Below are 14,947 nucleotides of genomic sequence, written 5' to 3'. Positions count from 1 at the left end.
GTTCTTGCTGATGAGACCCACCACGGTCGTGTCATCGGCGAACTTGATGATATGGTTCGAGCTGTGTGTTGCAGCATAGTCGTGGGTCAGCAGAGTGAACAGAGTGGACTGAACACACAGCGCTGGGGGGGCTCCCGTGCTCAGTGTGATGGTGTTGGAGATGCTGCTCCCGATCTGGACTGACTGAGGAATTGATGGCGTTGAGGCAAAGTTTGTGGATGATACGAAGATAGGCGGAGTGATCAGTAGTGCAGAGGAAACAATGCGATTGCAGCAGGACTTAGACAAATTGGAAGAATGGGCAAAAATGTAGCAGATGGAATACAGTGTTGGGAAATGTATGATAATGCATCATAAAAGGAACAATAATGCAGACTATTATCTAAATGTGGAGAAAGTTCAAACATCAGAGGTGCAGAGAGACATAGTAGTCCTCGTACAAGACTCCCAGAAGTTCAATTTACAGGTTGAGTCTGTGGTAAAGAAGGCAAATGCATTGTTGGCATTTATTCAAGATGAATCGAATATAAAAGCAAGGAGATAATGCTGAGCCTTTATAAGACACTGGTCAGGCCGCACTTGGAGAATTGTCAATAGTTTTGGGCCCTGTGTTGTCTTTGGAGAGAGTCCAGAGGAGCTTCATGAGGATGATTCTGGGAATGAAGGGGTTAACATGTGAGGAGCGTTTGGCAGCTTTGGGTCTGTACTCACTGGAATTTAGAAGAATGTGTGGGGATCTCATTGAAACCTACTGAACATTGAAAGGACTAGATAGGGTGGATGTAGAGACGATGTTTCCTGTGGTGGGGGTATCCAGAACTAGAGGGCACAGCCTTTTAGAGCTGAAGTAAGGAGGAATTTTTTAGCCAGAGTTTAGTGAATCTCTGGAAGACTCTGCCATAGAATGTGGTTGAGGTCAAGTCCATGGGCATACTTAAGGCAGAAGTTTCCTGATGGGTCAGGGTATCAAAGGATATAGTGAGAAGGCGAGTGTACGAGGTTGAATGGGTTCAGTCACAATGAAATGGCGGAGTACAATCAATGGGCTGAATGGCCTAATTCTACTCCTATGTCTAATGATCTTATTGCTGCTCTGCTGTCATCCCTGCCAGCAACTCCTTCCAATTTACTTTGGCCAATGCCTCTCTCATACCTCTGTAATACCCTTTATTCTACTGAAATACTGGCACATCAGACTTTTCTTTCTCTCTATCAAATTTCAAGTTGAATTCAATCATGTTGTGATCATTGCCTCTTAAGGGTTCTTTTACCTTAAGCCCCCTAATCTCCTCTGGTTAATTACATAACAGTCAATCCAATATAGTTGATCCCCTCATAGTCTCAACAACAAACAGCTCTAAAAAAGCTAAAAAAGGATAAGATGTGAGAGAATAAGACCAATCAAGTATGACGGTGGAAAAGTGTGTATGAAAATGGAGGAGATAGCAGAGGTACTTAATGAGCACTTTGCGTCAATATTCACTACAGAAAGGGATCTTGGCAATTGTAGGGATGACTTACAGCGGACTGAAAATCTTGAGCATGTCGATATTAAGAAAAATGACATGCTGGAGCTTTTGGAAAACATCAAGTTGGATAAGTCACCGGGACCGGACGAGATGTACCCCAGGCTACTGTGGGAGGTGAGGGAGGAGATTGCTGAGACTCTGGTGATGACTAAACACATTAATGAAGGAAGAGCAGTAGATATAGTGTATATGGATTTCAGCAAGACATTTTTCAAGGTACCCCATGCAAGGCTTATTGAGAAAGTAGGAGGCATGGGATCCAAGGGGACATTGCTTTGTGGATCCAGAACTGGCTTGCCCACAGAAGGCAAAGTGTGGTTGTAGACGGGTCATATTCTGGAGATCGGTCACCACTCATGTGCCTCAGGGATCTGTTCTGGGACCCCTACTCTTTATGATTTTTATAACTGACCTGGATGAGGAAGTGGAGGGATGGGTTAGTAAATTTGCCAATAAAACAAAGTTTAGGGGTGTTGTGGATAGTGTGGAGGGCTGTCAGAGGTTACAGCAGTACATTGATAGGATGCAAAACTGGGCTGAGAAGTGGCAGAGGAAGTTCAACTGAGATAAGTGTGGTTCAATTTGGTAGGTCAAATATGATGACAGAATATAGTATTTATGATAAGATTCTTGGCAGTGTCGAGGATCAGAGGGATCTTGGGGTCCGAGTCCATATGACTCTGTGGTTAAGGAGGCCTTCATCAATCGTGGAATTGAGTTTAGGAGCTGAGAATTAATGTTACAGCTCTCTTTCTGCCCATCACTCTGCCTGTTCTCCCTCTGGTGTTCCCCTCCCTCTTTCTTTCTCCCTCGGCCTCCCGTCCCATGATCCTTTCCCTTCTTCAGCTCTGTATCCCTTTTGCCAATCACCTTTCCGGCTCTCAGCTTGGGTGAAGGGGGGTGCACCCCCTCTGGTCTTCTATCATTTCGCATTTCCCCTCCCCCTACTACTTTCAAATCTCTTACTATCTCTCCTTTCAGTTAGCCCTGACGGAGTGTCTCAGCCCGAAATGTCGACAGTGCTTCTCCCTATAGATGCTGCCTGGCCTGCTGTGTTCCACCAGCATTGTGTGTGTGTTGTAGACTGATTATGGAAAAATGTAAAAGTAACAGGTTTGTCATAGTGGGTGACTACAACTTCCACTATTTTGACTGGAATTTCCATAGTGCAAGAGGTTTAGATGGAGCAGAATTTTTCTGTGTATTCAAAACGGTTTCATGAAACAAAGTGGACCAACTGGACCTTGTTAGGTGAAATGAGCCTGAACAGGTGACCTACATTTCAATGGGGGAACATGTAGAAAATGCTCACAACTCCGTAAGTTGCAAATTAGTTATTAATCTGGGCCTTGTGAGAAAGTACGGCATTATTAAACATAAACTGGAAAGTGTTAATTGGGAACAGCAGTTATTGGCATGTCCACACCTCTCATGTAGAGGGTTGGTTGGTCTGACCAGTTGGTCAGAGCTCAGGATTTGCATGTTCCATTAATGAGAATGGGCAAATATGGCAGGATAACTGAACCTTTGATTATGAGAGCAGCTATGAATTTAGTCAAAGAGATAAGAAGCATATGCAATGTTTGGAAAGCTAAAATCTGATATGGTCCTTAAGGAATACAGAGACAGCAGGAAAGAGCTGAAGCAGGGGATTAAGAAGCCAAAAGAGCTACGATAGATCACTGGGAACTATAGGATTAATGTGGCATTTTGTATTTACATTAAAACAAGGATAACTGTATAACAATTACAGCACGGAAACAGGCCATCTCGGCCTTTCTAGTCCATGCCGAACGCTTACTCTCACCTAGTCCCACCGACCTGCACTCAGCCCATAACCCTCCATTCCTTTCCTGTCCGTTTACCTATCCAATTTTACTTTAAATGACAATACCAAACCTGCATCTACCACTTCTACTGGGATATACAGGGAAAGGATAAAGGATGGAGTTTATGCTTGGAGTCAAAGGGTGTGCACGAGGTGCTGAAAAGTACCTTGCACCAGCATTCACCAAAAAGGACAAGGAAGATAGGGAGCCCAGTGTGAAGAATGCTAATGTGGCAGGCCATTGTTAGATCTAGAAAGAGTTGTTGCTTGGTCTTGGTCTTTTGAAGGGCATCAAAGTGGAAAAGACCACAGTCCCCTATGGCAGGGGTTTTAATATTGACAATATTCTTGTGGACTGGCCGACGGGTGGGGGGTGTTAATATCGACTGGAATATAGACTGGCATTCAGGAGCAACCTCTTTGACTCAGGTAGTGAAACCTGTTACGAACGTGCCACAACTCTGAGGGCTGAGGGGCCGAAGGGTACAAAGTAGCCCCCTCCTTTTTGAGAATCGCAAGATCGCTATTAATTCGGGTCTGGGACCCTGGAAATGAGAGAGAGACACGCAGGATCCACACGGGTTTGGAATTTGCGTCCTGGCCTCAGCGATACAAAGCCACGGATAACGGCCATTGTCTCTTGGAGACGGAATTGTGTATTGAGTACTGTACTATTCATTGAAGCCCTCGGGGTGACCTGAGTGGGCTGGTTGAGGGATTGCATCATCCCAACCTGATTGACATCTGAGACCCCGTGAGTAAGGATAAAAGAGGGTCTGGGGAACAACCCCTTTAGATGCACCAGGAGAAACATATGAGACCGGTGGGGGGCTTGTGTATGTCCATCCTTGCCCGTATGACAAGTCTTCCACGGAACGGCCTCGCTAAAGGACGAATATGGATCAAGATCAGATAAAGGAAAGCCGGCAAGTTTCAAAAATCTGTCTCTCTCTCCAACCAAAAAGCTGCAGCCTGAATGAACTGAGTGACTTTTATATTTCCATCGGACAATACATTATTCCCTAGACAACGATAGAGCTTAGTTCTTATTGATTATTATTATACCCGCACTTTTAGATTTAGTATTGACGACGTATATTATCTGTATGTTTGCATTGATATTATTTTTGTGTATTTTTACTAATAAATACTGTTAAAAATAGTACCATCAGACTTCAACGGACCTCTCTATCTTTGCTGGTAAGTGACCCAGTTACGGGGTTCGTAACAAACCAGACAGCCATCCAGTTATAGCAGCAGCCCTGTCTGTGTATATTCCAACACAGAATGACCAGTCCAGTTTGCCTGACATGTCATTCAAAGACTTGAATAGTTCTGCCCCAGTTGTGTTAGTTGGCAGTGGCAGTGCACACAACATATCCTCGTGCACATTGTCTTGAAATATATATCGCACATAAACCAGCGGTATTGCCTTGTTGTCGACATCAGTAGACTTGTTGACCTGGATAGCATACCATGGTGACTCATTAAGCTGTTTCAACAGCTGTGCTTCAATGTCCTCCGCTTTGTCATTGATTCTTCTTGAAACTGTGGTAGCTTAAAGAGAAACCTGTGCCATCAGCTTCTCCCAACAGTTCACGGCACATGTCCTTGGCAGCAGGCAGAATCAATTCTTCACCAACAGTGAAAGGCTTCTTATCCTTACCAATACAGCTAGACACCAAGTACGACCCTCTCAGAGCAGCAGCAATTGTGGAGGTGGTGGCTCTCAGCATTTGCTTCTGTCCTGCTTGCTCACATTTTTCGGCTCAAAAAACTCAGCGGGTTTGTCTTTAAATACAGGGTACTTGGACTCAAGCTGCCGAAGCAGTTTTGAGGGCTTCATTGCCTCATTAGACAGCTTGTCTCCACATATCTCACACAGGGGTCTTGGAGTGTGCGAGTCACCAGTCGCATTAAAGCCATATTTTATGTACAACTGGTTGTACTTTCTGTTGAAGGAAGCTTTATTTTTGCAGTCTCGGCCTCAGCTGTCTCTGCGTTATCATCATCGTTAGGCCTTTTATGTCCCCTACCACCTCTTCCAAAGAAACTTTCAAGCGACATTTGTTTTTTGCTCATCGAGTAGTTGCAGGTTAATGACCGACTGATGACCTCGCGTGTGTAATGACCTCACATGTGTTCAAGTTCAGCAGTGGGCATGACAGGGAATGAGGAAAGGTGCAGGTGACTCATATCGTTCCATATCGCCAAATCATATCGTTTCCTCACGGCCCAGTACCAGTCTGTGGCTGGGTGGTTGGGGACCACTGCCCTGGTTACTCAGAGGCAAGAGAGGTGACTGCTGGGGCCTTTACAAGGATCTTTGTATCCTCACTAACAACAGGCAAGGATCTGGAGGACTGGAAAATAAACAATGTTCTTTTGTAAAATAAAAATGGGGATAATCCAGGAAATTATAGGCCAATGAGACTCTCATCAGTGTTTGGAAAACTACTGGAGAAGATGCTTAAGGGTAGGATTTACACATATTTGGATAAACATGACATGACTAGAGTTTGTCAGCAAAGCTTTGTGCCATGAAGTGATGAAGGTGATTGATGAGGATGAAGCAATGGATTTTATTAAGGCATTTGAAGAGGTCTCTCATCATATGGTGATTCAGAAGGTTAAGGTGCATGAGATCCAAGACTTGTCAGTTGGATTTAGAAATACCTTCCCTATGGATGACGGTAGGTTGAGGTAGAAGGGTGTTATTCTTGCTGGAGGTCCATAACCAGAGATTTGTAGTGGTGCTTCAATTATTTGTGATGTGTACAAATGGCATGGATTAATATATGGAAGTGTGGTTTTAGTAAGATTGCAGATGATGCAGATAGGTGGAGCTGTGGATGGTGTTGAGATCTGTCAAATGATACAGTAGAAATTGTTTGGTTACAGATATGAATGGAGAAATGACAGGAATTTAATCTGAGGTGTTGCAATTCGGGAGATAAGACCAATTGGGATGATGTTGGAAAATGACACAGTCAGTGACAGCAAGCTGAATATACAGGACAGGCAGAAAAACAGCAGGAAGCAAGGAAAGGCAAGTGAATTAAATGCACTAACTTCAATACAAGAGGTCTGACAGTAATAGTGGGTGAATTTACAGCTTGGTAAATTATATTATTTTTATTATTATATTATTATAACCGTGATATTATTTCCATTATAGAAAATGGCTATGGAAGGAATAGGACTGGCTGCTTAATGTTCCAGGGTACAAGTGCTTTAGGTGGGGTAGAGGTGAGAAGGGGTGGGGAATTGTATTTTTGATTAAGGGGATTGGCACAGAAGCACACAAATGAAATTACTGATGAGGATCTATAGCTGAACCTGTGAGTACGAAGCAGATAATCACTTTGCTGGGGTTGTACTATGGGCCCCCAAATAGTCAACAGGAAATTAGAGGAGTAAAATTGTAGGGAGACTGTAGGGTATTGCAAGAATAATAGGGTTCAGCTTTTCATTTTTTAAAATTATTTTTATTGAAGGAATGACGCAATACAGAATACATAATGCATTACATTTCCCTCCATTTTGCTTTTATATCTTACCCCAAAACAAAACTCCCCTCATCCGCCCTCCCCGAACATACCATGGCAGTTAATATATTTACAATGCAACACTTCACAAATACAAGTACAGACATTTCACAGCCATACCCCCACACTACTTCAAGACAAAGGCCCACACACATCCACAACATGTCAGATGATCCAGAATACGCTCATATTACAATTCATCAACGACCCTGTGAGGTAAACCATATGCATGTCAAAAGGGGCGCAACTTCCCAATTACAATCAAATGCCGTCAACTAATACGCAATTCCTTAAGTCTCCCAAAATATGACAAGAAAGGTCCCCATTTCGAATAGAACTTTTTCACAGACCCCCTCAGAGTGAATTTAATTTTTTCTAATTTCAGAAAAAGCATTATGTCCTCTAACCAAGCAGTAGCAGTTGGGGGAGTGGCAGATTTCTAGACCAGCAAGATTCTCCTACGGGACAAAAGTAAATGCAATGATATCTGACTGGTTTGCATTTAACCCCAAGGCATCATCCCCCACACCAAATACAGCTATAAGTGGGCAAGGTCTCAGTGTCACCCCAAAACCTCACTGATAATTTTAAAAACCAGTGCCCAATAGCCATCAAGCCGAGGGCAAGACCAAAATGCATGCACTAAACCAGCCAGAGAGAAGGAACACCTGTCACAGCCAGCATCTGTCCCAGGATATATGTCAGCAAGCCTGGCTTTACTTAAATGTACCCTGTGTAAACTTTAAATTGTATGAGCCCCAGTTTTTTTTAGCTATGTGAAGAGAAAGCAGGTAGTTAAGAACAATGTTGGCCCCTTGAAGAATGAATTGGGAGAAATTGTTATGGGAAACAGGGAAATGGCAACAGAATTTAATGAGTACTTTAGATCTGTCTTCACCAGGGAGGACACAAGCAATCTCCCAGATGTATGGATGGGCCAGGGTCATAAGATATCCGAGGAATTGAGACAGATTGACATTAGGAAAGAAACTGTGATGAGTAGACTGGTAGGACCGAAGGCTAATAAATCCCCGGGTCCAGATGGTCTGCATCCGAGGGTTCTAAAAGAGGTGGCTCAGGAAATTGCGGATGCATTGGTAATCATTTTCCAATGTTCCTTAGATTCAGGATCAGTTCCTGAAGATTGGAGAGTGGCTAATGTTATCCCAATTTTCAAGAAGGGAGGGAAGGAGAAAACGGAGAACTATCGTCCTGTTAGCCTAACGTCAGTGGTGGGGAAGATGCTTGAGTCCATTATTAAGGACGAAATAGTGGCATATCTTGATGGCAGTAATAGGATTAGGCCGAGCCAGCATGGATTTACCAAGGGCAAATCATGCTTGACTAATCTGTTGGAGTTTTTTGAGGGTGTAACAAGGATGTTAGACGAGGGTAAGCCAGTGGATGTTGTGTACCTAGATTTTCAGAAGGCATTCGATAAGGTGCCACATAGATTGGTGAGTAAAATCAGAGCTCATGGCATTGGGGGCAGGGTTTCAACATGGATAGAAAACTGGTTGGCAGATAGAAAGCAAAGGGTAGCAGTGAATGGGTGTTTCTCGGACTGGCTGGAGGTGACTAGTGGGGTACCACAGGGCTCTGTATTGGGACCACAGCTCTTTACGATTTATGTCAACGATTTAGATGAGGGCATTGAAAACTATGTCAGCAAGTTTGCTGACGATACTAAACTGGGTGGCAGTGTGACATGCGAAGAGGACGTTAGGAGAATACAGGGAGACTTGGATAGGCTGGGTGAGTGGGCAGATACTTGGCAGATGTCATTCAATGTGAATAAATGTGAAGTTATCCACTTTGGAAGCAGGAACAAGAGGGCAGAGTATTGTCTGAATGGTGTAGAGTTAGGTAAGGGAGAAATGCAAAGAGACCTAGGAGTCCTAGTTCATCAGTCAATGAAGGTGAATGAGCAAGTGCAACAGGCAATGAAGAGGGCAAATGGAATGTTGGCCTTTGTTACAAGGGGAATTGAGTACACGAGCAAGGATGTCCTTTTGCATTTGTACAGGGCCCTGGTGAGACCACACCTGGAATATTGTGTACAGTTTTGGTCTCCAGGTTTAAGGAAGGACATTCTGGCAATTGAGGAAGTGCAGCGTAGATTCACTAGGTTGATTCCTGGGATGGCAGGGCTGTCTTACGCAGAGAGATTGGAGAGATTGGGCTTGTACACACTGGAATTGAGGAGATTGAGAGGGGATCTGATTGAAACGTTTAAGATAATTAAAGGATTTGATAGGATTGAGGCAGGAAATATGTTCCAGATGTTGGGAGAGTCCAGTACCAGAGGGCATGGATTGAGAATAAGAGGTCAGTTATTTAAAACAGAGTTGAGGAAGAGCTTCTTCTCCCAGAGAGTTGTGGAGGTGTGGAATGCACTGCCTCAGAAGACGGTGGAGGCCAATTCTCTGGATGCTTTCAAGAAGGAGCTAGATAGATATCTGATGGATAGGGGAATCAAGGGATATGGGGACAAGGCAGGGACTGGGTATTGATAGTGAATGATCAGCCATGATCTCAGAATGGCGGTGCAGACTCGGGGGGCAAAAATGGTCTACTTCTGCACCTATTGTCTATTGTTTAGCATATGTTAACGAGGAATGAACCCTATTCAATGCTTTTGCCCAATATTCCTCAGCCAGGTCCAAACCAAGGTCATCCTCCCACCTAGTCCTCGTTTTGTTTAGACCTTGAGCTCCCAAAAACATTAGTTAAGAGTATAGTACAGAGAGCAGCCCTTTATTATTAAATCTAAAAATGAGTTTTTCCCACAACATAGCAGGTGGTAGATCAGGAGAAAAGGGAAATTTTTCCTTGACTAAGTGGCGAATCTGCAGGTATTTAAAAAAAATGATTATGTGGAAGGCCATATTTACTGCCCAGGTTATCAAAACTATCAGATATATTATCAGTGTACAAATCCTTAATGCACATAAGACCATTCAAACCCCATTGTCTAAAAACTGAATTGAGTGTGGAGGGAAGAAATAGATGGTTTCTATGAATGGGACACAAAACTGAAGCTGATGTGAACCTATAATGGCAGCGAAATTGATTACAAATTTTGAGGGTGGAGAGCATGACCAGGTTAGGTGTGAATTGAGAGGATTTCAATGGCAAAGAAGAATACACTAAAGCTAGGAGAGACGAGGAATGGCAAGACCATGTCTCAAGATGTTTCGTCAGGCCCCTCGCTATTTTGTCAGGCAACTGGCTGTTTTGTCAGGCCCCTCGCTGTTTTGTCAGGCAACTCACTGTTTTGTCAGGCAACTCACTGTTTCGTCAGGCCCTTCATTCTCTACAGCCTTTGTGGCTGTTGGATCACACTGTAGATCTCATCTGTCCAGTCTGCAGGAACTGACTTCACATGCTAGGACAGGCATGTCCCTATCTCATCAGGGCATGAGGCCTGCCAGCCACCCTCATCAGGTTTAGCCCTCCTTCCCAAGTGGTGTACTGGTGTGTGGCCACTGTGACATGCAAACAGCTACTTGTAGCCACAGGTGAGAGTTGAGTGCCCATGGGGACCAAAGGTGAGGGAGCTGTCCCAGAATGGACACGATAAGCCTCTCCACCGGAGGCGTGACCCCACCCTGTCACACCTCCAACAAAAAGTACACCCTCCAACAATTTATTATGTGTTCACAATGAGTTAAATGAATTGATTCAAAATGAAGCATATATACTGAGTTTTTTAAGTGGAAACACCACAGACATGTGATCATTAGTTCCAGTACAAAAAAAACTATTTCTGAAGACTGAGTGAAATTCTTTCAGATTTTTGTCATTTTAAGCTTTGTTCATTGACCACAGTTGAATTGATGACGTACCTTTGTTAATGAGCATAATTAATTAAGTTTAACACAGTTTAATGTTCCACAGATTGGCTACCATGGAAATTGGAGAAAACTTCGGGGAACTAAAGAAAAGTATTAAAGGAGAATTGGTGACTGAGATAAAAAAGATTGAAAGCAGTGAAGAAGGAGAAAAAGTTGTTAGCGTATATGTCATGTTAATACATTCTTACCAGAAAAATTAACAATTGTATTCATGGAACACACACAAAATGCTGGAGGATCTCAGCAGGCCAGGCAGCATTTATGGAAAAGAGTACGGTCAACATTTTGGACTGACCACTTTTTTCCATAAATGCTGCCTGGCCTGCTGAGTTCCTCCAGCATTTTGGGTGTTTTACTTGGATTTCCAGCATCTGCGGATTCTCTCTTGTTTGTGATTGGATTCATGTGCTTTAGTATCAGAGCCACTTAGGTTTTACAATAAATGCCAGACAGGGGCATGTGCAGCAGTGTGTAAAGGAAGGTTCTTTAATGTTAAAATCAGGCACTACCAATCCTACCCCTCATCTATTTTTGAAGCATCTGTATTCACTTGTAAATACCCATAAGAATTATTATTTACATAAGATTCAACTATATCTTGATTTAAAATAACTTATCTTTTTCTGTCTCCTTTTGAATAATTGAAGATCCACCCCTGGTACTTCACAAAGGCACTGAGGCACCCCAGGAAAAGGCACCATAGCACTCACTGCCTTATTACTAATTTCTGTTCTTTTCACTTTTCCCTCAATAGTCCATGCAAAACTTGTGATTTTCTTTCTTTCCTTTTCCCAGCAGGGATCTAAAAGCTGTTTAGTTGGGTGATTTTCTCCAGGCCCTTGTAGGTTTACTAAATATGTTAACACAAGTGGTGTTCTTCTCAGTACCAGAGGTGTCTCTCCCGACTCCACTTGCACTGCCACCACTGGTGTTGTCCTGATTGCCCCACTGATTAACCTTAATGCTTGACTTTGAAATATATCAGTGTGATGCTGATCCATATACCATACTTCCATAGTCCAGTATTGATCTTATTAATCTGATATACATTTCTTTCAAAGACTTCCAATCAGCTCCCCATTCCTTTCCTAGAACATTCAGCACTTTCTTACTTTTGGTTATTATTTCCTTACTATATGTTGAAGATGTGAGTCTCTTATCAAACCAAATTCCTAAAAATCTAAAGGTATACACACTTTCTAATTCTATACCATAAAGTTTTTGTTTGAAGTGTTGTTCTATCCCCTTTCTAGTGAAACACATTCTATGGATTTCGTTGCTTCCCCATTTTCGTGCCCAGTCTTTCACCTTTTCCACATTGCTCTTTCATCCACAAATAATGATACTCTGATATGACTATTTATATTAGAAAGTATATCATTTATCATTATAGCAAATAATAATGGACTAACAAAACTTCTGTGAGGGGATTCCATTTTTCACAATTTGTTTGCTTGACATCGATTTCCCTACTCACACCATGACAGATCTACCAATTAGAAAATCAGATGTAGTGCTTTCCTGGCGTATATAACGCATAAACTCTTCTCAGGCTTCCAGCTGGGTCCAGGTATCAATTTGAACCTATGTTTTGATGCCAATCTCTGCCATCATCATCAGGGACAATGTCTAGGCATGTTCAGTCTAGGCATCGACATGCCTAGGTCTCGCTTGAAGTCAGAACTGGAATATGACTTTAAACAAGGTGGGACAGCGGAAACCTAATTGGTTGAGGACTAACCAATCAGGAGTGACATACGACGGGAGTTAAGTATATACACCACATTACCTTCTCTCACCTTATCTCCTTATCTGCCCATCAACTCCCTCTGGTGCCCCTGCTCTTTCCCTTTCTTCCACAGCCTTCTGTCCTCTCCCATCAGATTCCCCCTTCTCCAGCACTTTATCTCTTTCACCAATTGACTTCCCATCTCTTTACTTCACCCCCCCCCCCCCGTTTCACCTACTATATTATACTGCTTTTTCTCCTCCCCCCACCTACTTCTTATCTCTTTTTGCCAGTCCTAATGAAGGGTCTCAGCCCAAACTGCTGACTGTTTGCTCTTTTCCATAGACGTGCCTGGCCTGGATTCCAGCACATGTTGGTATTGGAGCGAACAAACAAGTGGATAAATTACCAAAGGAAGCATCTATACAAGCAAATGTGGACATTCAAATTGGAGAAGGGCCAGAGGAGGTTCATAAGAATGATTCTGGGAATGAAAGGGTTAACAAATGAGCTCTGAGCTTGAACTTGCTTTAGAAGAATGATGGTAATCTCATTAAAACCTATTGAATATGCTAGAAAAAATGGATGCTTCCTGCAGTGAGTTCAGGACCAAGTCATTGGGTATATTTAAAGTGAGGTTGATAGTTTCTTGATTAGTCAGTGTTTCAGGGAGAAGGCAGGAGATTGGAGTTGACAGATAATAAATCACCCATGATGGAATGGTGGAGCAGATTTGATAGGCTGAATGGCCTAGTTCTGCTCCTATGTCTTATACGCTGGCTGCACAAATGCTTCAGAGGGGAACTCACCAAATAAATGCTGGAAGGTGCAAAGATCAGCATTCTAGCAATAGTTTATAAAAAAATCCAATCACCACAAGGATTGGAATTGTCCACGAAAATCCACACCACCTTCTGTGGGCAACGAGAGATACAATATGTTTGAGTTTGAAGCAGATGTAAATGCTGGTGCATGAAAGGTTGCCCTCTGTAGGGAGAGAAATGCACTGCATAGACTACCGGAAAATAGATTCCACATGACCGGATCTACTTCATGCAAACAGGCCAATAGGCTGGGCGGGTCCACACCAATCCTACCTTCACTCATTTTATGATCTCTCTGTGCTGATATTTTACCACTCATCTTTACTCCAGCAACAATTTTACAGCACGGGATTATGCAAATTAACCCATGGAGTCTATTCTGACAATGATGCCAATTTAAACTAATCTCATCTGCCTTCACAGTCCCTCCATTCTTTGCTGTTTATGTGCCTCTTAAAAATTGCCATCATATCTGTTCCCACCACTTTCACAGAGCCTGCTCAGTCACATTCCACTCATCGTTTAAACAAAACTTGCTTCATAACTCTTCTTTAAACTTTCCGCACATGGCTTAACACTATTTTCTCAAGTATTTGACATTTCCACTCTGGGAGAAAGACTCCTGTTTGCCTCTCATAATTGTATTTAATTGATCAGGTTGCCCCTTAACTAGAGAACACAATCCAAGTTTATCCAACCTTTGTGATGAATACTCTCTAATCCAGGCAGCATCCTGATGAACCTCCTGTGTACCCTCTCCAAAGCCTCCATCCTGCTGCATGAGGTAATCAGAACTGCAGGAGATACTATGACTGTGCTCTAAACAAAGTTTTATACAGCTGCCAATGATTTACTGACTTTTATATATTCAACACCCTGACTGATGAAGGGAAGTGTACTGTATATATATTTTTTAAACAGACCTGTTGACTTATGTTACCACCTTTAGGGAGCCATTTCTTGCACACCAGCTTCTCTTTATTCATCAGTGTTCCCAATATATATTTTAATTGTATTCTTTACTCTTATATTTGACCTCCCAAAGTACAACCTCTCGCACTTGTTTGTATTAAACTTCATCTGCGATTTCTCTGTCCACACTTCCATCTATATCCTTTGGTAACTTTCCTCACTCTCCACAACTCTGCCAATTTTTGTGTTATCTGCAAACTTCCTAATCAGCACACAGGCAGTCTTGTCCAAATCACGTGTATGTGTCACAAACAACAGAAATAAAAACACACGTCTTTGAAGAACACCACAGATCACAGAAATCCAGACCCTCCTCCACTGCTCTGTGTTCAAAAGCCAAAACGATTTTGAATCCAGAGTTTGGGATATGTTAATGTTTGGAATCAGTTTTATTCTTCCTTTGAGAAGAGCTTGCAGAGTGGTTAAGAATCTGTTGCGTGTAGAATCATTTTTGGGTCAGATCAGGAAAGGTAGCGGGTTTTCTTTCCTAAATATAAGTGAACAGTTTCTTTTCATAGAAAAAAATTAACCAATGATGTCATAAATTTGTTCTTGATTTTGTTATTTCTAGATATAACTAATTCTGTTCAAGTAGTGGGATTTTAACTCGTCTGCTAATCATTTATCTAGGTTTCTGGGCAAAAAGGAAAAATCTACACT

General features: G+C 42.5%; 2 protein-coding genes across 6 annotated transcripts in view; one reads left to right on the top strand and one right to left on the bottom strand.

Annotated features, from left to right (window-relative positions):
• LOC132394244 (tetratricopeptide repeat protein 39B) overlaps positions 1–14,947 on the top strand; it is a 411,030-nt gene that overhangs the window by 10,305 nt on the left and 385,778 nt on the right. The window lies entirely within an intron of this gene.
• Positions 1–14,947, bottom strand: part of snapc3 (small nuclear RNA activating complex, polypeptide 3) — a 74,750-nt gene that overhangs the window by 59,561 nt on the left and 242 nt on the right. The window lies entirely within an intron of this gene.

Source organism: Hypanus sabinus, chromosome 5 (assembly GCF_030144855.1).
Source record: "Hypanus sabinus isolate sHypSab1 chromosome 5, sHypSab1.hap1, whole genome shotgun sequence".
Classification (NCBI taxonomy): domain Eukaryota; kingdom Metazoa; phylum Chordata; class Chondrichthyes; order Myliobatiformes; family Dasyatidae; genus Hypanus; species Hypanus sabinus.
This window is presented reverse-complemented; position numbering and strand designations above follow the sequence as displayed.